Source organism: Erpetoichthys calabaricus, chromosome 11 (assembly GCF_900747795.2).
Source record: "Erpetoichthys calabaricus chromosome 11, fErpCal1.3, whole genome shotgun sequence".
Classification (NCBI taxonomy): Eukaryota; Metazoa; Chordata; class Cladistia; order Polypteriformes; family Polypteridae; genus Erpetoichthys; species Erpetoichthys calabaricus.
Window position 1 is genome coordinate 95,978,405 of NC_041404.2, and position 25,028 is coordinate 96,003,432.

At 42.0% G+C, this 25,028-nt stretch overlaps 1 protein-coding gene across 1 annotated transcript in view; it reads right to left on the bottom strand.

Moving 5' to 3' along the window:
• zgc:195001 (uncharacterized protein LOC567531 homolog) overlaps nt 1-25,028 on the bottom strand; it is an 83,176-nt gene that overhangs the window by 54,701 nt on the left and 3,447 nt on the right. The gene's annotated exons all lie outside the window — the stretch shown is intronic.

Below are 25,028 nucleotides of genomic sequence, written 5' to 3' on the forward strand. Positions count from 1 at the left end.
AATACATTAGCATATTAAATACAGAGGAGTCGGAGTCGGGGAGTCGGAGTCAGAAGTACCGGAAACTAAGGAGTCAAAGTTGGAGTCGTAGTCGAAGGATTTATCTACCGCCCATAGCCCTGCATCTAAGGGCTGAAAAAAACATGTAGCTGATTACTGCACACTTTTATTGGCCTGGTGTACATGAAGAGGTGCTCCACTTTTTAGGTTGAACCCAAATACCCCTACAATTCTACACAACTCTTGTTCCCTTGCTGATAATCCCATTCAAGCGGATTGTGTGGTAGAAATTTGACATTTTATTAAAGAAAGAAACAATCCCTAACAGGACAAATCAGTTATCAGGCAGGAGAAAAACTGTTCATTGTATCTTTTAATTACTCCTCAACAAAATGCCTTGGAGGGAGCATTCTTAAAAAGCGGTCTGTTACAACATGGTCATAATGATCAGAGAAACAAAGAATAGAATAGAAACAAAGAATAGAGGTTCATTTTATAAACTGTTGAATTTACATACAGTGTTAATTGATGCATACATTTTACTCTGGTTGGTTCACTGGTTTACACCCAAATGACTTGTATAAAATAAAAGACTAGTATATTATATTCTGGTTCTTCTTTATACCCTTGAGTTGAGCCACCACCCTTGAAATTTCTGTGCATATAACATCTGTCCATTCTGGTTGTTTACAGGACATCTGCTAACTTCGTAGTCATCTTTAGTAATCTTTCAATGCATTTTGTTATTCACTTGACCTTAATCTGATTTCTGACATTTATTAACCCTTTGTACAATTTCTTTAAGATGAATGCTCTATTACCATAAAATTATTTTTTCATAATTGCCATTGACATCATTGGTCCTTTCAAACCCTCGGTCCTGGGACATAAGTATATATCCTTGTGGATTATGTCACCCGCTACCCAGCAGTCATAGCCCCAACAGGTGACTGCTACAAAACTAATTGCACAATGTGAATGCTCTGATGGATCCTTTCCTGGCAGGGACGCTATCATGGAAGTACAGTATAGATGGAGGTGGGACTAAAGCAATATCCCATACAAGGGGATACATTAATGGATAATATGGAGGGGAGTTAGTGCATCAAGGGCAGTGCTCCGTTGGCGTGGACCCAGTAAGGATACCCACAGGGACGTGTGGGAGTCATAGTTCTGAGGGACAATCCTGTTGGGGTCCTTGGTGCTGTAGCGAGAGTACCAGAATTACTCCTGGGTCTGACATAAAAACAAGCTGTCCAGCCTCCTCCTGTAAGGAGGCAGAAGTCAAAGCTCACCTGGAAGAGTAAAAGAAGGATTGTGTATTGAAAGGTAGTGGATTCATCTGTAAAAGAAGGTATTATGTATTAACCTTTCTTAATCTTTATTTTTTACCTGGGACTGTTGAGCGGGGTGCATTTGGGGTTTTGGGGCTAAGTGTGCCCACTGTCTTTTACAATGGCAACTCACAGGTGTCTTTGCATGAGTCAGCATCCCCAAGGAAGTCCTCTTCGACCGGGGACATCTTTCAAATCAAGGACCTTTAGAAAGGTCATCAAACTACTCACGTCAAAACCTCTGTCTACCACCCCCACATGAATGGTTTAATTGTGCACTTCAACCAGATGCTTAAGCAAATGCTGAGGATGTTGGTGCAAGTAGACAGGTAAGACTGGGACCAGCTCCTACCATTTCTCCTCTGTCCATATCGGGAAGTGCTGCAGGCTTCAACAGGGTCCTGCCCATTTGAACTCTTATAAGGATAGCACCCCTGTGGCCTGTTGGACCTGATTAGAGAGGGCTGGGAGGAGTAGGAGGAGGAGGCCTCCTCTATCTCCCAGAAAATCTTGAATATGTGTTAGAGGTCCTTGGCCTCTTTGAAAAACTCAAATCCCTGATATGGGAACATATGGAAAAGTCCAGGTGTATAATCGCAGATCCAGTCTCCAGGAATTCCAACTGGGAGACAGGGTAATTGTTTTCGTCCCCACAACCCATTCCAAACTCCTCGCCCACCTGCAAAGTTTATATGAGGTGAGAGAGCAAAACAGCCTTGTCAACTATTTGGTGTATCAACCCAGTCAATAACCCCATGAACAAATCACATTTACCTGCTTAAATCGTGGCACAATATGGAGGTCAGCAATGGAGCAAGTATTCCTGCCCAGTTACTATTCACAGACACTGAACAATTTCATTTTTTGAACAGCCTCCCTTTCAGGCAGAACAGAGAACTGGGGAACATGATTATCTCTGTCTCAGGCGTGGTAGACACCAATTTATCAAGTTAATCCGCCATTACATTGTCACTACAACAGAGGTTGCAGTCTGGGAACGTCCCTACTGGGTCTTGGAGGCAAAAAGAGCAGAGGTGGAGCTAAAGATCTAAATAATGTTGGATCTTGGAGTCATTGAGGAAAGCCACACACCATAGTCTAAACCCATTGTATTAGTCCCCAATTATGATGGATCTTGGTGATTCTGTAATGACTTCTGTGGCCTCAACCAAGTCTCCCATTTTGACACCTACCCCATGCAGAGGGTGGATGACCTCTTGGAGCTCCTGGGGAGTGTCTGGTACCTGTCCTCCCTCAGTATAATGAAAGGCTATTGGCAGATCCCCCTGACAAACTCAGAGAAGGAATAGATAGATAGATAGATAGATAGATAGATAGATAGATAGATAGATAGATAGATAGATAGATAGATAGATAGATAGATAGATAGATAGATAGATAGATAGATAGATAGATAGATAGATAGATAGATAGATAGATAGATAGATAGATAGATAGATAGATAGATAGATAGATACTTTATTAATCCCAAAGGGAAATTCACATACTCCATCAGCAGCATACTGATAAAAAACAATATTAAATTAAAGAGTGATAAAAATAAAAATGCAGGTACAACAGACAATAACATTGTATAATGTTAACGTTTACACACATCCCCCCCCCCCCCCCCCCCGGGTGGAATTGAACAGTCACATAGTGTGGGGGAGGAACGATCTCCTCAGTCTGTCAGTGGAGCAGGATATTGACAGCAGTCTGTCACTGAAGCTGCTCCTCTATCTGGAGATGATACTGTTCAGTGGATGCAGTGGATTCTCCATGATTGACAGGAGCCTGCTCAGCACCCGTCGTTCCGGCACGGATGTCAAACTGTCCAGCTCCATGTCTACAATAGAGCCTGCCTTCCTCACCAGTTTGTCCAGGCGTGAGGCGTCCCTCTTCTTTATGCTGCCTCCCCAGCACACCACTACCACTCTGCGTAGATTTGGGTGCTCGCCACAACCGTCTGATAGAACATCTGCAGCATCTTATTGCAGATGTTGAAGGACACCAGCCTTCTAAGGAAGTATAGTCAGCTCTGTCCTCTCTTGCACAGTGCACCAGTATTGGCAGTCCAGTCCAATTTATCATCCAGCTGCACTCCTAGGTATTTATAGGTCTGTACCCTCTGCACACAGTCACCTCTGATGATCACAGGGTTCATGAGGGGCCTGGTCCTCCTAAAATCCACCACTAGCTCCTTGGTTTTGCTGGTGTTCAGTTGTAGGTGGTTTGAGTCGCACCATTTAACAAAGTCCTTGATTAGGTTCCTATACTCCTCCTCCTGTCCACTCCTGATGCAGCCCACGATAGCAGTGTCGTCAGCGAACTTTTGCATGTGGCAGGACTCCGAGTTGTATTGGAAGTCCATGTTTAAGACCATGTTTAGCACCCCTAGTCACCAGTGGCAGTATCGTGTCATCCCTTTTGGGCTGCATGGAGCCCCTGTGACCTTCCAACATATGGTATATAGACTGCTACGACCCCATAATACCTATAGTGCTGCCTACCTTGATGACATAGTTATCTGTTCCATCTCCTAGGAGGAACATATAATTCATGTTTCATCCGTCCTCCATTCCATCCATCCCGAATATTATTGGCTTTTTGTGGAGTTTGTGACAATATATATACTGTATCTATACATATAAGAGGCAAAGCCCTCGCTGACTCATCACTAATTCTCCCACTTTGCATATAGGTGTAAAGCTGAAATTTTGCATGATATATATATACAGTGGAACCTCGGTTCACGAACGTCTCGGTACACGTACAAATCGGTTTACGACCAAAAAGTTCACCAAACTTTTACCTCGGTTCACGACCACACACTCGGTATACGAACAAGCCAGGTTCCCTTTCGGTTTGTACATGTTCAGTCTCTCCCTGTGCATTTCCTGTGCAGTGAGCAAGAGAGAGCGTGAGAGAGTGAGAGCGCACGACACACACACGCACACACACACACAGGCAGCGCGAGAGAGAGCCTTGCATATACACACAGGCAGCGTGAGAGAGAGCCGCGCACACACACAGGCAGCGCGAGAGAGAGCCGCACACACACACAGGCAGCGAGAGAGATAGAGCCATGCACACACACAGGCAGAGAGAGAGAGAGAGCCGCACACACACACAGGCAGCGCGAGAGAGAGCCGCACACACACACAGGCAGCGAGAGAGATAGAGCCACGCACACACACAGGCAGAGAGAGAGCCGAGCACACACACAGACAGCGCCAGAGAGAGACAGACGCGCACACACACAGGCAGCGCAAGAGAGAGACAGACGTGCACACACACAGGCAGCACCAGAGAGAGACAGACCGCACACACACAGGAGCGTGAGAGAGAGGCGCACGCGCACACACACAGGAGCACGCTAGAGAGACACACACACACACAGGCACTCCAGGCTCGCAAAAGAGAGAGAGAGAGAGAGCGAGCGAGCGAGAGAGGGAGGGACGCATAAGGTAGAGAAGGCTTGTTTTTGTTTTCAGTTCTGTTTACAGTGATCGGTTCGTAGCCTGCATTGTTGCAATGTTACTTTTCCTGGTGGTTTATTAAATTACGGATTTTTCAAATGTTCATTTTTTCCCCTGTGCTTAAAACTCATTAAAAAAAGTGTTTTAAGCGACTGGTTCCTAGCACTATAGCATGAACTATTGCAGTGTTAGTTTTCTCTGTTGTTCAAGGTTTTCTCAGTGTTATTCAATGTTTTTACGTTTAGTTTACTGTTACACTGTGCATTCTATGGTATAATTAACTATATTTGTGCTTAAAAATTAAAAAAATATATATATTTACATACAGTTCGTACGGTCTGGAACGGATTAATTGTATTTACATACAATCCTATGGGGGAAATTGCTTCGGTTCCACTATTTTTAAACATCTATCTCTCTCTCTATATATATATAAAATGCTAAGGTCTGTTCATATGTCACTTGTTAGTTTGTATGATTACTTGCAAACTACTGAGGCTAGAAACTTGATCCTAATCAAAAGCTTATGGCTTAATACATATTGGTACCAGTGAGGTAGTGGCGACTTTGGCACAGTGAACTACATCATTTGCTGACCACTTGCAAACTGCTAGAACTAGAACCTTGATCTTTGTTTTAATTAAAAGCTTAGATCTAATATGTTCTAGAAAGTCAAAAAATGTGATGCTGTTCTTTAATTCCCCTTTACTATTCCTGATGCACTTCACCTCCTCCTTGACTGTTCTTTTACTACTAAAATACTGAAAGAATTTCTTTGGGTCATCAGCTATATTCATCTCTAACTGCCTTTTAGCCTACTGAATATCCTTCTTAATGGTTGTCTTCATGTTCTCATATACCCCACAATTTACATTGGAGTTTTTCATCTTATAAACCTTATACAGCTGTTTTTTCCTTTGCGGTTTGGTTTTCAACTCTTCATCAACCCACTGCAGATTTTTTAAATTTCCTACTGTTGTGATGTGAGATTTTGCATATAACTTGCTAAATATTTTGTATGTCTTTATTTGTAACTTAGGCCAAGCAATGTAATAGTAGTGTTACATTATTGATAATAACAGCAATGGTTTGATGGTTTAAGAACCCCTGCCCCCCACCAGGACAGAGTATCTTTGAATTTTACGGCAGGATTTGGGGGAAGTGCCTGAAACAAGTTTGGTAAATGTTTCTCTGAAGTCTCTCAACTTGCACACAAAGCCAGACTGCCTAACTGCCAAGCTTTACCTTAATATATGGTTTAGGGGGCAAGTGTGAAGATGTTCTTTGCCCCATTGGTCTGAAGCATGGCTGTTTGGAATTGGCTCGTATCAAAAGCCTTTAAGTACCATGATGCCCTATTGGCTGTAGGGGTTGGACAGAAAACCCATAAATTTGCTTGCTTTATCTCACACTCTTTCTCGCTTACCAACTGATGAAGGAGCAGCTCATATACACCATGAACTGAAAAGAACAATACAATGAAGAGCACATCTCAACAGCCATATTGAGACAGGCATGCGGCCTGTTCTCAAGAAAGCTAACCAACAATAATGCCTTAACTAGAGACATTTTTAAGTAACTAACAAGTCTGTGTGCCGCCTGAAACTACACATCAACATTTATCAGGTTGTATGGTTGACAATATTCAAATGTACTTTACATACTGTTATTATTTATGAATATTATCAATAATACATTATTTTATGTGTAACTTAACTCCTGCTTGTATTTTACTACAACTAATTGCCTGAGGTTATAGATGTAGAAGGAAAGGTGGGGAGTTATATGGTACAATACCCTATAAACAGTGGTAAGTCTGTGAGATTTGAGGCATTCTGACAAAGGCTACATATTAATAATACAAAAGGGGAAAGTAGAGCAATATGTTACTCTACCAAGACAAAACACCTACTAACTGTATTTCCAAATTTGGATATGTACCTTGTGAGACCCGGGTCTGAACACCACCAGACAGACACCTTTTCTTTATAAAAAGCACATGTTTAATATTGAAACACAGTCCCACACAGCACACAGTGCAGTGCTCTCAGCACCAATCACTCCCAACACGGGCCTTTCTCTCTCATTCCATGGGCTGCCTTTCCTCTCTTCACGGGAGCTTCGTCCTGCTCCCACTCCCAACTCTAGCTCCCTGATTGTAGGGAGGCGGCCCCTTTTATTCTCACCTGGATGTGCTCCAGGTGCCTGATGACACTCTTCTGGCAGCACTTCCTGGTGTGGCGGAAGTGCTGCCCTTGCACCTGGAAGCACTCCAGGCATCCCTGGAAGGATCTTCCTCCATCTTCCCAGGTGTGGCAGAAGGGAATGTTTCATGGGCTCTATGAGGCTCAGGGCGCCCCCTGGCAGTGGCCATGGGCCCCAATGGGCTTGAGCCTCCTTGCTCCTTTCCCGTGGTCCCCTCAACATCCAGGGCGGGGACGTATACGCCACCTCCCAGTCCTTCCAGGCGTCCCAGCTGGGTCTGTCCCCCAGCCTCCTGTGACAACCTGTCCTGTCTCCACACTTATCCCAATGTATTCTCCTTAGACTTTGATGCATCTGCTGAAAATTTGGCCTACCAAAATTAAACTTAAAGGTTTTAGTCTTTGCATTCACACTAAAACACTCATCATCCAACTGAAGAGGACTTGCGTTTAAATTCTGTTGGACATAAACAGAAACCCCACCTCAATTTCTATTCTGTCTAATCTTTGTAAAAAATATGTATTCCACCATATTATACTTATCCTCATCTTTGTTATTTAGCCAGGTTTCTGTTATTGCTATAATATAATAATTATGCTCGGCTACATACAGCTCCAACTCACTTGTTTTATTTTTGATACGTCTAGCATTAAGGCCAGCTAATTTTTAATGTATTATACATATTACTTTTGTTCTTAAACACTGGGTTAGAATTTACATTACTATGCATTTTTATTTATACACTAAGGTTTGTTCTTTCATGTATAGTTCTAAAACTAGCATGTCCTAAACTCCCTGCTCCTCCACCATTCCCTAGTTTAAACAATTCTCGACTAACCAACTCATATGCCTCCCTAACATATTCGTGCCCCTCCAGTTCAGATGAAACCCATCACAGCGAAACAGGTCCGTCTGTTCCAAAAGGAGCCCTAATGCTCCATAAACCTATACTCTTCTACTCTACTCTAAGATTTGAGCCACACATTAAGCCTTCTTAATCTCCTCAGTTTTACCTGGACTGGCAAATGGTACAAGCAAAGCTTTGGAAAAGACTGCCTTGTCAGTTCTGCACCTAACATCTTAAATTTGGATCACAGAATTGACAGACTAACCTTATGTATGTCATGTATTCCAACATGGACAATGGAAACTGGATCCTCCTCTGCTCTGGCCAAGAGCCTATCAACCCTTCCAGGGTGGTGTCCCACCTGTGTACACAGAAAGCAGCCCACTGTGCGAAACTCTCTGTCTCTGGAGCAAACCTGTACTTCAGTCCAGTACTTGAGTCCCCAACTATCAGTACATCTTTCTTTCTAGGAACTGGTTTTGAGGTGGCCCGTTGGGGCTCCTCATGCCTACCTACCACCTCAGAATTTTCAGAGACACCATCTACCTTGTAACCTTCACCCACTTATCTGCTGTTGCAGTCTCCTCCAATGTACCACCTACTGAAGTGAGCTTTCGGAATCATTTGAACTACTGACACCCAGGTATGCTGCTGCTTCCATTGCATAGCTCTTTCCTATTTGTGCCACTACAATCAAGAAACCAGCTCCTTTTTCTGTTGCCTTTTGTTTTTGAGCTCTCTTCACCTCTGCCTGTTATTGCAAGAATTATTTCACCACCCATGCAAATTTCTGCTGCAATTTTTTTCGATTCAACCACTCCAATCGTGTTTGCTGTTCCAACGGAGCTTTCTCATCCAGCCATGTTGACTGCTATGTTAATTGAACCATTCAGGCCCACATCTGCTGACCAGCCTGGGTCTTTGACTTATGTTTCTGCTGCTTCACTTGGGTCTTCTTTTCATGCCTTCATGGCGCAGCCTGAGTCTGCTACATATTCTGGATGTCTCTGAATTGCTTCTTGTGTCTCCAGGAGGCACAATCATCTTGCTGCTAGAGAGCCATGAACTGACCTCACTACATGAGACCCTTGAATCAACCTTGCAGCATTAGAGCCAACAGCTGACCTTACAGACTTTGACAACTATGGGGCATTGCAGCGCCCCAAAACCCAGACACAACTGAACAGGCACAAGTCCCACCCCAGTATAATAAAAAATTTATTTTCACAAATACCTTGCAAAAAGGCCTAAACATTGGCGTAAACATGACAATTCTTCTCTCTCTTTCTTCTTCTCCACACCTCCCATATGAGCTCTGTCCATCCTCCACACCCTACTCCAACTCGCCTGGATGAGGTGAAGCAGCTTCTTTTATCTTGGAACCAGGAGTACTTCCGGTGCTAGGGCATAACCCAATGCCAGCAATTCTGGGTCAATTGGAAGTCCCAAGAAGTAGGGAGTGTAACTCCCTGCAGTATCCCCTGGAGGCACAGATAGACCTCATAAGGGCTGCCCCACTGGACTACAGTTCGCAGCATTCCCTGTGGGTATCTGAATGGGTGTGGATGCCTAGAGATGCTGCTATTGAGCAGGTCAGGGGAGCAAACAGCTTTGAAACAGAGCCTTCCCCAATCTCTCTGTTGTATTGGCTGTCTTTTTTGATCCTGAACTTTGAACAGCCACCACAGAGGACACTGCCTCCAGCAGAACCCCACTCCTGACACTCAAAATATGGCTGTCTGAGTTTGGGGCACTTTTTAGTCCTTCTTTTGAAGTAAGGAGTGTACTTTGAAGACTACACAAAAGAGTAAAATGAAACGTAGTGTGGGTATGAAAAGGATTTGCAACAACGTGCAGAGAGGATTTTCCACAACTTGATCTGTAGTAAAGTCTTTCAAGGACGATTTGAACCATTAAAAATAGTGGCTGCTACAAAAGAAGTAAGTGGCAAACACGAGGACACTTTAAATACACAAGCAACCCTACCATTTGTTTGACAACTGTTTTCATAACAGGAATAGTGAGATTTTATTATTGTATATTTTATTGTTGTACCAGCAGGAATAATACACTTACTATGAATACTGAGAATATTAATGCATCGTGGACTTTGACTTTGATCATATACCATGTTAATATACAAATTGTAGAACTTTAGATGTTAAGGTCAATGAAAATATGAGATGGCTATATAGTAATATGACCAGCATTGGGTGCAGAAACAGTGTGTAGAGTAAATATTTCTAGAGTACAGGTAAATAAGAATCATAATTTTGTCCTTTCAGGGATAGTTATATATAATTTGGAAGTTAGCAATTTACAGGGTGTTTTGTCTTGGTAGAGTAATATATTGCTATACTTTCCCCTATTGTATTATTAATAAGTAGCTTTTGTCAGAATGCCTAATCCCGCAGACTTACCACTATATATAAGGTATTACATTATATAACTTATCCCCACCTTTCCTTCTATATCTATAACCTCAGGCAATTAGGTGTAGTAAAAAGACAAGCAGGAGTTAAGTTACACATAAAAAAATGTATTATTGATAATATTCGTAAATAATAACAATATGCAAAGTACATTGGAATATTGGCAACCATACAACCTGATTAAATTGTGATATGTAGTTTAAGGTGGCAGACAGACTTGTAGTTATTTAAAATGTCTCTAGTTAAAGCATCATTAAGCTTTCTTCAGAACAGGCCGTATGACTGTTCCAATATGGCTGCTAAACTGTGGTCTCCATCGTGTTGTCCTTTCAGTTCATGGTGTGATGGTCTTCATCAGTGGTTAGTTAGTATGAGATGCTTCTTTCAGAGGTTAGTAAGAGAGAGAGAATGTGGTTGAACAACCAGATTTATAGATTCTCTGTCCAACCCCTACAGCCAATAGGACATCATGATACTTAAAAGCTTCTGATCCAAGCCAATTCCAAACTGCCATACTTCAGACCAATGGGGGAATACAACATTTTAAAACCTGCCACCCCCAAGACCATATGTCTTTATGGCTTTCTTGCGGGAGTTGAAACACTCGCCAAACTGGTTTAAGGCACACCCCCCCAACTCTGTTGTAAAATTCAAAGAAACTCAGTCGTAAAAGGGGGGGCAAACACTAATGCCTCTCACCAAAGTAACACTAAATTACATTGCTTTGCATAAATTACAAATAAAGACATACAAAATATTTATCAAGTTATATGCAAAATCTCACATCACAACACAGGGTATAAGAGCAGGCTTTAACGTTAGAGAGGTAAAGTGAATGTTTTGGAAATAGGGGCACTTGGCATCAACTCCATAAGCAGAGTTCAAACTAACAGCTGTTAGTGTAAATGAACAGAACATGATTAGTGCTATGGGCTTTTGGGGCCAACATAGTATAGATATAGCGAAACAAAGTAATAACTGGACCACAGACACGAAGTGACTTAGGCAGAGAATGGTTGCAAGTCTGCAGTTTGTGAACTGGAAGGCCCAAATGCAAACCAAGAATCCCTGCTAGTAGCAAAAGTCTTTTAATGGATAAGATTAGTATTTTTCAAGTCAAAGTTATTTCTCAACAGACATGCTACATATGCATTTGCCACAGAAAATTGTGCTCCAAAGTCTTGCATTTTCTATAAATTTGAAAAAATCTTGCCCACACTGGTGCTTTACAATGAAGATAATATGGCACAAAGCACCACCAGAAAATAAAACCCTAAAACTTACAGAATATGCCCTTGTTGAGTTTCAATGAAAGAAAACATGCCTTCCAAATTTCTGATGCATGTTTGTGACATCAAAAGTGGATCTGGAAATATCATTTTATTACTTATTCTTGGTACTACTTTTCTCAATATAAGCATTAGTTGTCTACTTGCTTGCATGAGTTCTCACACAAATAGGGAAGTTAATCAAAAAAAAAATCACGTGGCATAAAAAGTTTACTTTGAATTCATCTTTCAATAAAAAAACATGCCCTGGGGGAGTGAAGGTTTTTTGCGGAAGATAAAGCATTGAGACTTCACACACAGCTGGTTTTCTTTTAAAAAGTCTGAATCTCATAATAATGGTGTATTTTGTTCGAAAATGCCATGTATAAGCTAGTTTACAATATGTGTGTAATAGCAAGATGTAGAGCCAGCTTCTGTAGCCGAGGATCGGACCGCCAAGGTCCTCGCCTTCGGCCACCACCCAACTCACACTGCACCCGACCTCCTTGGCCCCTCCCATAGGTGGTGAGCCCATGGGAAGGGGGACCCACGTTGCCTCTTCGGGCAGTGCCCGGCCGAACCCCATGGGTGCAGGCCCGGCCACCAGGCGCTCGCCATCGAGCCCCACCTCCAGGCCTGGCTCCAGAGTGGGGCCCCGGTGACCCGCGTCCGGGCAAGGGAAAACGCCGTCCAAAATTGTTTTTCATCATAGGAGGTTTGTTTAGCCGCTCTTTGTCTCATCCCTCACCTAGGACCAGTTTGCCTTGGGTGGCCCTACCAGGGGCATAAAGCCCCAGACAACAGAGCTCCTAGGATCATTGGGACACGCAAACCCCTCCACCACGATAAGGTGGCGGTTAAAGGAGTACCCACCCTTTTTGGAGTCCCTGGAGGGGGTGCTAGAGGGCATACCTTCTGGGGACTCCCTCGTTCTGCTGGGAGACTTCAATGCTCACGTGGGCAATGACAGTGAGACCTGGAAGGGCGTGATTGGGAGGAATGGCCCCCCCGATCTGAACCCGAGCGGTGTTTTGTTATTGGACTTCTGTGCTCGTCACGGATTGTCCATAACGAACACCATGTTCAAGCATAGGGGTGTTCATATGTGCACTTGGCACCAGGACACCCTAGGCCTCAGTTCGATGATCGACTTTGTGGTCGTGTCGTCGGACTTGCGGCCACATGTCTTGGACACTCGGGTGAAGAGAGGGGCGGAGCTGTCAACTGATCACCACCTGGTGGTGAGTTGGCTTCGATGGTGGGGGAGGATGCCGGTCAGGCGTGGTAGGCCCAAACGTGTTGTGAGGGTCTGCTGGGAACGTCTGGCAGAGCCCCCTGTCAGAAGTAGCTTCAACTCCCACCTCCGGCAGAACTTCGACCACATCCCAAGGGAGGTGGGGGACATTGAGTCCGAATGGGCCATGTTCCGTGCCTCTATTGTTGAGGCAGCTGACCGGAGCTGTGGCCGTAAGGTGGTCGGTGCCTGTCGTGGCGGCAATCCCCGAACCCGTTGGTGGACACCGGCAGTGAAGGATGCCGTCAAGCTGAAGAAGGAGTCCTACAGGACCCTTTTGTCCTGTGGGACCCTGGAGGCAGCTGATAGGTACCGGCAGGCCAAGCGGAATGCAGCTTTGGTGGTTGCTGAGGCAAAAACTCGGGCGTGGGAGGAGTTTGGGGAGGCCATGGAGAACGACTTTCGGACGGCTTCGAGGAGATTCTGGTCCACCATCCGGCGTCTCAGGAAGGGGAAGCAGTGCAGTGTCAACACTGTATATGGTGGGGATGGTGCGCTGCTGACCTCGACTCGGGACGTTGTGGGTCGGTGGGGGGAGTACTTCGAAGACCTCCTCAATTCCATTAACATGCCTTCCAATGAGGAAGCAGAGCCTGGGGACTTAGAGGTGGGCTCCCCCATCTCTGGGACTGAGGTCACCGAGGTGGTCAAAAAACTCCTTGGTGGCAGGGCCCCGGGGGTGGATGAGATACGCCCGGAGTTCCTCAAGGCTCTGGATGTTGTAGGACTGTCTTGGTTGACACGCCTCTGCAACATCACATGGACATCAGGGACAGTGCCTCTGGATTGGCAGACCGGGGTGTTGGTCCCCCTCTTTAAGAAGGGGGATCGGAGGGTGTGTTCCAACTACAGAGGGATCACACTCCTCAGCCTCCCTGGAAAAGTCTATTCAGGGGTACTGGAGAGGAGGGTCCATCGGATAGTCGAGCCTCGGATTCAGGAGGAACAGTGTGGTTTTCGTCCTGGTCGCGGAACAGTGGACCAGCTCTATACCCTTAGCAGGGTCCTGGAGGGTGCATGGGAGTTTGCCCAACCAGTCTACATGTGTTTTGTGGACTTGGAAAAGGCATTCGACCGTGTCCCTCGGGGAATCCTGTGGGGGGTACTCCAAGAGTATGGGGTACTGGCCCCCCTGATAAGGGCTGTTCGGTCCCTGTACGATCGGTGCCAGAGCTTGGTCCGCATTGCCGGCAGTAAGTCGAACCCGTTTCCAGTGAGAGTTGGACTCCGCCAGGGCTGCCCTTTGTCACCGATTCTGTTCATAACTTTTATGGACAGAATTTCTAGGCGCAGCCAGGGCGTTGAGGGGGTCCGGTTTGGTGGGCTCAGGATTGGGTCACTGCTTTTTGCAGATGATATTGTCCTGTTTGCTTCATCAGGCCATGATCTTCAGCTCTCTCTGAATCAGTTCGCAGCCGAGTGTGAAGCGGCTGGGATGAGAATCAGCACCTCCAAATCCGAGACCATGGTCCTCAGCCGGAAAAGGGTGGAGTGCCCTCTCAGGGTTGGTAGCGAGATCCTGCCCCAAGTGGAGGAGTTCAAGTATCTCGGTGTCTTGTTCACGAGTGAGGGAAGAATGGAACGTGAGATCGACAGGCGGATCAGTGCGGCATCCGCAGTAATGCGGGCGCTGCATCGGTCTGTCGTGGTGAAAAAGGAGCTGAGCCGCAAGGCGAAGCTCTCAATTTACCAGTCGATCTATGTTCCTACCCTCACCTATGGTCATGAACTATGGGTAGTGACCGAAAGAACGAGATCGCGAAAACAAACGGCTGAAATGAGTTTCCTCCGCAGGGTGTCTGGGCTTTCCCTTAAAGATAGGGTGAGAAGCTCAGTCATCCGGGAGGGGCTCAGAGTAGAGCCGCTGCTCCTCTGCATCGAGAGGAGTCAGATGAGGTGGCTCGGGCATCTGATCAGGATGCCTCCTGGACGCCTCCCTGGTGAGGTGTTCCGGGCACGTCTAACCGGGAGGAGGCCCCAGGGAAGACACAGGACACGCTGGAGGGACTAAGTCTCTCGACTGGCCTGGGAACGCCTTGGGATTCTCCCGGAAGAGCTAGAAGAAGTGGCCGGGGAGAGGGAAGTCTGGGCATCTCTGCTCAAGCTGCTGCCCCCGCGACCCGACCTCGGATAAGCGGGAGACAATGGATGGATGGATGGATGCAAGATGTAGAACGATAGTCAACATCTGTCTTGGCTTGAAAATAGACAAATTTAGTAGGTCCAAGGCCTTTTGTTTTCTTGCTTTATCCTGTTAATTCCAATGTAAAGCACTAGTGCAGCCAAATCATTTTTTTTAATTTACAAAAAATGCTGGATTTTTGAACACAGTTTCATTTAGCAAATGCATATATTCAATTCTTGTGAAGAAATTAAATTCCATTTAGAAAAATACCAAATCTATCCTTTAACATCAGTATAGAAGCATGGATATAATTCTTACAATTCCAATGTGTTCCTAAGGGGACCGGGTGTCTTGCATCAATGAGAGTAGTACTGCTGCCCTCTGAGTGACACCTGCTCTTATCACAGATACTGCTTGGCTTTAGTAGGAAGCAATGGTCTAAGCTTAGCAGAAACCATGGCTGAATAAATCAACAGTGCAGATTTGTGGATGAAGATAAGAGAATGATTTTATGTGTATGAGGACTCATATCTCTCGTCATTACTTATTGTCCTGGGGAATGTCATTGGCAACATAAACCAGAAACTTTTGAAGTTTTTGAAGTAAATGTGATAGCTGCCTGTGTTGCCACCAATGATACTATTGAAAAGTACAATTGTAGATGAAATACAAAGTCAAGTACATTTTGTAAAACTGATACAGCTAGTGTCTATGGGATAGCAGAAGTTTAAGAACAGGTTGTTTATAATGTTCATCTGCCACATTTAGATAGATAAATAGATTATAGGAAAGTTTGCAGAAGCAAATTTCTGAGATTTGAAAGATGGAAAATTAGGAAATTATGACACTTTTAAAGTCATAGCTGGTGGGACTTCTTGATCACCAAAGGCCAACATTTTTTTTCAATCAAATCAGTAAGTGGACAAAGTAAAACAATGAAAAATGTACTATGTTTCATTCAGTGGCAGCTGGTGAAAAAAATTTGGGTGGGGGCGCTGTTTTTGGGGGAACAAACTGAAGCGGCACTTATCTATTATATAGTGCCTTTTTTATCTTTATATCTAGCTAGTCATTCCACATGCTCTCGTGGTCCTCATCATAATTTCATTGCACATCTTACCCTGTCCAGTACCAGACCCATAGGACAAATCAAGGCTAAAATGTATTATACCCTTTCCACCATGTGCCCAATCTGATGCCAGCTTTCCAATTTCTTCTGTGTTGCAAAACTTCAGTCCTTGATATCCACACTCCCCTTATTCTTCCCATAACTTGCCCTACAGATGAAGAAAGGAACAGGTGAACCTTCTGCCCAAATTTTATACTACACAAGTCTCTAAATTGCCAATCCTCTGGAAGTTTGCAAAGTTCCCCATTCTGGAAAAACCTACACCATAATGTCTGTACCACCACCTCCGTAATCTTCCAATAACATGGACTTCTGTCTGTCCTATAACACATCCATAGCATAAATCCAATTCTAATCTTATTCTGCACTCTTCTAATAGAGTGCCTAGTACTTGGACATTTCTCCTGTATTCTATAAATCCACGTATACAATCACTAGTCCTCTAATTTTTCTCAAGTCTTACATTCCAGTTTATCATTTACCACACCCAGAGACTCATTCCCACCCCAGCACTTGCTTCCAGTCTGCCCAGTCCTATGAAAGTTTCTCAGGTTTTACCTTACCTTACATCGTAAGTTCCACTGACCTCCACATCTTAAAACATAACTTGACCCCAACCCCAAAAAGTCCAACCTAAATCTTATTCTGTTTTTATGGTCAGGATACCTACTGTATATTTCATTGAACATAAATTCCACCCTCCTTTCCTTCAGGCCTGAACAATTTTCAATTGCTTTCTACCTAAACTAACTCATTTCACTAAGCCTGCCAAATAAATTTAGCCTCATGCTCTTGTCTAGATCAATGTTTATCAATCTTTCTTTTCTGTAGTGGCACACTTTTTGTAACTAAAATCATCCCAAGGCATGACACTTACTAACCATAACACATACAGTGGTGTGAAAAACTATTTGCCCCCTTCCTGATTTCTTATTCTTTTGCATGTTTGTCACACAAAATGTTTCTGATCATCAAACACATTTAACCATTAGTCAAATATAACACAAGTAAACACAAAATGCAGTTTTTAAATGATGGTTTTTATTATTTAGGGAGAAAAAAAATCCAAACCTACATGGCCCTGTGTGAAAAAGTAATTGCCCCCTTGTTAAAAAATAACCTAACTGTGGTGTATCACACCTGAGTTCAATTTCCGTAGCCACCCCAGGCCTGATTACTGCCACACCTGTTTCAATCAAGAAATCACTTAAATAGGAGCTGCCTGACACAGAGAAGTAGACCAAAAGCACCTCAAAAGCTAGACATCATGCCAAGATCCAAAGAAATTCAGGAACAAATGAGAACAGAAGTAATTGAGATCTATCAGTCTGGTAAAGGTTATAAAGCCATTTCTAAAGCTTTGGGACTCCAGCGAACCACAGTGAAAGCCATTATCCACAAATGGCAAAAACATGGAACAGTGGTGAACCTTCCCAGGAGTGGCCGGCTGACCAAAATTACCCCAAGAGCGCAGAGACGACTCATCCGAGAGGTCACAAAAGACCCCAGGACAACGTCTAAAGAACTGCAGGCCTCACTTGCCTCAATTAAGGTCAGTGTTCACGACTCCACCATAAGAAAGAGACTGGGCAAAAACGGCCTGCATGGCAGATGTCCAAGACGCAAACCACTGTTAAGCAAAAAGAACATTAGGGCTCGTCTCAATTTTGCTAAGAAACATCTCAATGATTGCCAAGACTTTTGGGAAAATACCTTGTGGACTGATGAGACAAAAGTTGAACTTTTTGGAAGGCAAATGTCCCGTTATATCTGGCGTAAAAGGAACACAGCATTTCAAAAAAAGAACATCATACCAACAGTAAAATATGGTGGTGGTAGTGTGATGGTCTGGGGTTGTTTTGCTGCTTCAGGACCTGGAAGGCTTGCTGTGATAGATGGAACCATGAATTCTACTGTCTACCAAAAAATCCTGAAGGAGAATGTCCGGCCATCTGTTCGTCAACTCAAGCTGAAGCAATCTTGGGTGCTGCAACAGGACAATGACCCAAAACACACCAGCAAATCCACCTCTGAATGGCTGAAGAAAAACAAAATGAAGACTTTGGAGTGGCCTAGTCAAAGTCCTGACCTGAATCCAATTGAGATGCTATGGCATGACCTTAAAAAGGCGGTTCATGCTAGAAAACCCTCAAATAAAGCTGAATTACAACAATTTTGCAAAGATGAGTGGGCCAAAATTCCTCCAGAGCGCTGTAAAAGACTCATTGCAAGTTATCGCAAACGCTTGATTGCAGTTATTGCTGCTAAGGGTGGCCCAACCAGTTATTAGGTTCAGGGGGCAATTACTTTTTCACACAGGGCCATGTAGGTTTGGATTTTTTTTTCTCCCTAAATAATAAAAACCACCATTTACAAACTGCATTTTGTGTTTACTTGTGTTATATTTGACTAATGGTTAAATGTGTTTGATGATCAGAAACATTTTGTGTGACAAACATGCAAAAGAATAAGAAATCAGGAAGGGGGCAAATAGTTTTTCACACCACTGTATACAGTATACCTCATACACTTGGTCAACTGAGAAGCCGGTAAAAAGGAGCTCCGAGATCAGTGTTCACAGACATGGCACCAAGCTGCTTCACCCCTTTGCTCACCCCTTTCTGTCTCAGAGGTGCACTCGTATGTCCACTATCCACCAGCCCTGTGAGGCTCGCTGGTGACCACACACCCAAGGCAGATGGATTCTAACAACCAGGAGACACATCCAAAGGTCTCCAGGTAGTCCTATTCTCCTCAGACAGGTCTGACCACCAGCAGAGTATGTCCCTCTCAGGTTCAGACTGAAGTGCGCTACACTATTATTTCTATGGCACAGTCAAGTAATTTTCACGGCGTGCCACTGTGCCACTGCACACTACTTGATAAACACTAGTCTAGATGACTGTGGCTAATTTAATGGCACCTGCATTTTTCAAAAAGATGTTTTAGGTCTCTTACCCCTGTCATTGTCCACAACGCTTTGGTACAGACACTCTGAAACAGCAAACAGGGAAAGCAAAAAAAGGGCATTATTAAACCATATCCAGTTAGCCAACTCCATTTGTCATAATGACAGCGAGAAAAAATCTGTGTGTAATCTCATCTTCTTTATTTCTTCCAAATGAACGATTTGTGAATGGGGTGTTTATTTAAAGAAATAACCTTTTTTTTCTCAACTGAAACCCTCAACCTGCGTCCTTGACCCAATACCAACAAATTTTTCAAAGAAGAATCGGGCATGCTAATTGATAATGTTATTGACATAGTAAATTCATCATTAGATACTGGGGTATTCCCAGACTGTCTTAAGACTGCTGTAGTTAAACCCCTACTTAAGAAAAATAATCTCGACCCCTCGACTCTTGAAAATTTTAGACCCATCTCTAACCTGCCTTTCTTAAGTAAAATTCTAGAGAAGGCAGTCATTATGCAGTTAAATGACCACCTCAATAAACATGCTATTCTTGATAAATTTCAGTCACGTTTTAGAACAAATCATAGCACAGAAACTGCACTTGTTAAAGTAGTAAATGACTTGCGGGTAAATGCAGACAGAGGCCATATATCTGTTCTCATCCTCTTAGATCTGAGTGCTGCATTTGACACCATTGATCATAATATTCTTAGAAATCACCTTAGTCAATGGGTGGGCCTCTCTGGCAGTGTCTTAAATTGGTTTGAATCCTACCTGGCAGGGAGAAAATTCTTTGTTAGTTGTGTTAATTACAACTCAAAGACATATGATATCCTATATGGTGTTCCACAAGGCTCTATCCTGGGTCCACTGCTCTTCTCAATCTACATGCTTCCGTTAGGTCAGATTATCTCAGGGCACAATGTGAGCTACCACAGCTGTATTTATCAATAGCTCCTGATGACCCCGATTCTCTTGATTCACTAACACAATGTCTAACTTGTATCTCAGAATGGATGAATAGTAACTTTCTCAAGTTAAATAAAGAGAAAACTGAAATCTTAGTGATTGGCAATAATGGATACAATGAGGCTATTAGAAATAAACTGGATATATTAGGATTAAAAGTCAAGACGGAGGTAAAAAGCTTAGGGGTAACTGTTGACTGTAATCTAAATTTTAAATCGCATATTAATCAGATCACTAGGACAGCATTTTTTCACTTAAGAAACATAGCAAAAGTTAGACCTCTTATATCATTGAAAGATGCTGAGAAATTAGTTCACGCTTTTGTTTTCAGTCGACTAGATTACTGTAACACACTCCTCTTAGGACTACCCAAAAAAGACATAAATCGTTTGCAACTAGTGCAGAATGCAGCTACTAGAATCCTAACCAGGAAAAGAAAATCTGAGCACATTTCTCCAGTTTTGATGTCACTACACTGGTTACCTGTGTCATTCAGGATTGACTTTAAAATTCTGCTTATGGTTTATAAAACCTTAAATAATCTCACCCCATCTTATATATCGGAATGTCTGACACCTTATATTCCAAATCGTAACCTCAGATCCTCAAATGAGTGTCTCCTTAGAATTCCAAGAGCAAAATTTAAAAGAAGTGGTGAAGCGGCCTTCTGCTGTTATGCACCTAAAATCTGGAATAGCCTGCCAATAGGAATTCACCAGGCTAATACAGTGGAGCACTTTAAAAAACTGCTGAAAACACATTATTTTAACATGGCCTTCTCATAACTTCACTGTAATTAAAATCCTGATACTCTGTATATCCAATTCATTATAATAGCTATTCATGGTGGCTCTAAAATCTGTACTAACCCCTACTCTCTCTTCTGTTTCCTTTTCCGGTGTCCTTTTGGTGGTGGCTTGCGCCAGGTAGGTTGGGCATGCAGTGGGTGTCAAAAAGAAGGGGGTCAATACAATACAATACACAGAACAGAACAAATCCTCAATACAGTATAAAAATAAAAATTTTAGAAGTACGGAGTAGAATTAAACAGTAGATGATATCACATAATATGATTTGAATTTGTTTAGAACCATTAGAGAACTGGTATATTTGATGTCAGCCTGTAAGTCTTAGAAATATACAGTATTACTATAAATCAGATGTCTTTAATAATGACCTAAGAATAGCCATTTTAAAGGAAGATACCTTTAATTAAAATGTAATTATAATACTTAGATAACCCGTGCAAATAATCCAAGTCATATTTTTGGTAATTTGGCTTATCATTAATTTACTGTAAATTCACTCAGATAGTAGAAGCTAGAGATGGCATGCTCAATCTAAAATCTCACATGCTCTGGTTTATTAAATTTATTGTTACTATCATCAGGTTGAAGTTATTTCTAAGCTTTTATTTTTTAAGTTAACCATTTTCATAAATAAATCTTTCAATGAGGGGGTGCTCAAATTTGCCTAATTAAGTCTAATTTAAGATGTTCCATGTGTTGTGCAGTGTGTCAACAATTAAAATAAATTTTTGAAACAACTGATCCATTAGTTCTTTTTTCAACTCGATAAACCAATTTTTTTACTGCCTGATACAACAGGTTTAGGCCCTTTTGCAAGTATGTTTTTTTCTATCTATGATATTATTCCTTCTGACCATCTGTATATCCTGTCATCACCAAGCAAATTATCTTCCATCAGAGTTGAAATTGTCTCTGTCATCTGCTGCTTGCAACATCTCTGTGTATCTTATTACATTCTGTTATTGCAGTAATACCAAAGCCTCAGGCTGTGAATGTAATCATTTCGATAATAGATTTATATCTCTTAATCCTGCTATGAATGGTTATTTATGTAATTTTTCATTTTACACCTAGTTTTGGTGGATTAAATATACTGTATATACAGTATGTGATCCATGTTTTTATGTAAATTTAGTTTGTGGTTCTTGATCTCTCAGTCCTGAATAACTCCTGCATTTTGTTCATGTACTATGATGATTATCCCTTTAATTCAGGTTCAGCTCATTGCATTGATGACTCTGTGTATACAGTTTAATCAGTGCCCCCTAAATCTAAACTCTCTTATCCTGCTTCCAGATTTTAATCCATAAAATCAGTAAAACAAATCAGTTTTGTTGGACAATATTACAAGAGAACAAAAGTCCAATGTTTGTTGATTTGGTATCTTTGGTTTGACACAGTGTACAAATTTAATTTATATAATAAAATGTCTAACAGGTAGGTATCTTGGTGTTATCCTCGAGAAGTTATGGGTTATTGTAATTGACATGCCTTCATACATTAAATCAATACATTAAAGGGCCACAGGTAGTTGATTACACAACTAACTTGGAATACACTGGAGATGTATGATACATTTCCTCCATGATAAATTCCATTATTTGGTTTCTTGATAATGGCAGTTAAAGGCTGCAGAATGTCCTATTTAATCATTTTTTATTTTAATTTACATTCAAATTTGGAAGCAATATTAAGTTTAATATATTCTAAAGAAATTAAATTAGGCAATGAATCGATTTCAATAAGATGATGCTTATGATCTCTTACAGCTGTGTTTTACTGATTGGCATTTACTGTTTCCACTAAACCACCACCAGAAGCTTTACTGTGAGAAATAAGGATTTGCCTTGAAGATATATTTTTTACTGTACCTATTCTTGTTCAGAATAATGAGAAAAGCGGTCATTTTTTTCAGATTGCTCAGCAGAGTTGTGTATAGGTTCTTTGGACCACTTTAACCTTAAAAGAGCATTTTAGGTATAATGAGAAGTTTATGTATTACAAACTTGCCACAGTAACCCTCTCTGTGAAATGATTGATAGGCCATTGTTAATGCAATTATTGCTCACATCATAGATTGACAATTTCAAACAAATGATCTAGGGTTGCATGTCTGTTTTGCAATGCATCATTCCATGGACATCATAGTTAACAAGTTTACTTATTCATATAAACTTGACTCTCACTGATGATGATGCCTTTTTCTCTGACTACATTCCCAACATCTCTAAAACTATTGTTCTTCATTAAATATTCTCAAGTTCTTACTGTCATCAATGCGTTTGCCAAATGTGACCCAGCACTCATCTCTCTCTTAGAGACATTGACATCTCTTCTTCAAGGCAAAACAGCAAATAAACACATCAACTGGGTATAATTCACATACAAATTACTTCATAATAAGAATAAAGGGATATTAATTGTTTAAATATATGAAAGAACACAACTCAACAAAAGTTCCTACTTTCAGTGTATTTTGTATTTCATATTTACTGAAGAATTTACTTTATTTAGTCAGTAACCAGTAGCAAACCTAAAACTAAAATGCATTGACATCCTTTTGTCCTAAAACTGGTCCATCATAAATTCATACTATCAGGCTACCCTGCAAAATGTTTAATTATTTTAACTATCAAAGAATTTAAAAGCGTATACAGTACTTTATAAGGTTTTTCCTCAGACCCACTTCTGTTCCTTTTGCTTGTCTTCTGAGACAACTCAAACCCTATGGACCTGTATTAGCCAAACTGAACTGTTATGACCAAAGATCTTACAACTAGCCAAAATGTTAAAAGTGTGTCAAGGTCGTCAAATGGGGTGTGATATACAAACTCTGAATTAGTGCCTGGGGTTACTTCTGCTTTTCTATGGAATTAACTCAGAATTCAATAGGCATTATCAACCTCACATTCATTAGCATACCAGAACAAGGATTCTCTCCTAAAAATTTACACTTTTAATTTGTAAGATTCCAAGTTAGTCTTTTACTAACTTACTGATTAATATATACTAGCCGACGGCCGCCGTAGCATATGGTGGTGTAAGAATAGGAACGAAAAACAGTGAGAAAGTAATTCAGAAATCAAGAAGAAATAAAAACTTCTTGAAAGGCGCAGTGTGCATGTAGAATTTCCGGCCAAGTAGGATTACATGTGAAAGTGATAAATAAATCAGTCTTTCCGAATTTACATACTATGGCCATGGCATCCTGATAGTTTTGTTGCATGTATCTTGGACTTCCTGGAAATGTGGACGGTAATATGATCATTTTGCCTACACGTACGTTGTGATTTTCAGCGTTTGCTTGCAGTGCGTCTGATAGTTCCACGCGCAGATCTTGTTGATGTAATCTGAGATAGTTGAGACGCACGCTCTCTGTTTTAACATATGCATTTACAACGTACTGTTGGAATAGTTTGCCGCTGGAGTGCAAAATACTAAATGTATTCCTCATTGTCAATCTATAAGCGTAAAATTGGCATTGAGTAAGCCTTATTCGCTTGGCGGTTCTTTTATCGGGAACATGTAAATCTTTGTGCCAGCCAATGTCTCCGTAAGGGAATAAAAGTGGGTAAACCATAGGATCGCAATTCATATTGATCATGGAAATCTGTTTACAGGAGTTGCCTATGGGATAGATGCAAATATCCCTTTCGTCAGGCGGTTCACCATCTTCTCTGACGAAAATCACTGCAACATCGGTGTGACATGTCGGGGCATTGTACCGTCGTAAATCCTGCCCAGGGTCTTCCTTGAAAACCATTCGTACAGATGCTAATGGATTGGACTGAGCGATTTCATGCATGTGTTTGTATGATTTAGCGAAGGGGTTGATGGTTCTGAGCATGGAATCTAGCTAGAGAAGTACATTTTTGCTGCATGCAGAGTTTGCTTTATTTTGTAAGCGTACTTCAGTAGCTTGCGCTGTGTCAAAAACATACAACTGTCCATATCCTGGAGAGGTAGAAGTTTTAGCGTATAGTGGAGAGATTTGGTGATAAATTTGTCCGTGTATTTTAAAACAGTATGGTCCATGGCCAGGAGGTTGAGTTATCTATGCATATATGGAAGCAAACGCTAGAGAAGAGTTGTATTCTCAAATGTGTTCACAATAATTTTTAGCTTCTGATGTTTGCTGTGTAAGAAGCTGTTGTAAAGACACAGGTGGCTCCCGCAAAGGTGGTAAAGCTACTTTGCTGTTGTGGCAGCACCTCGAGTACTTG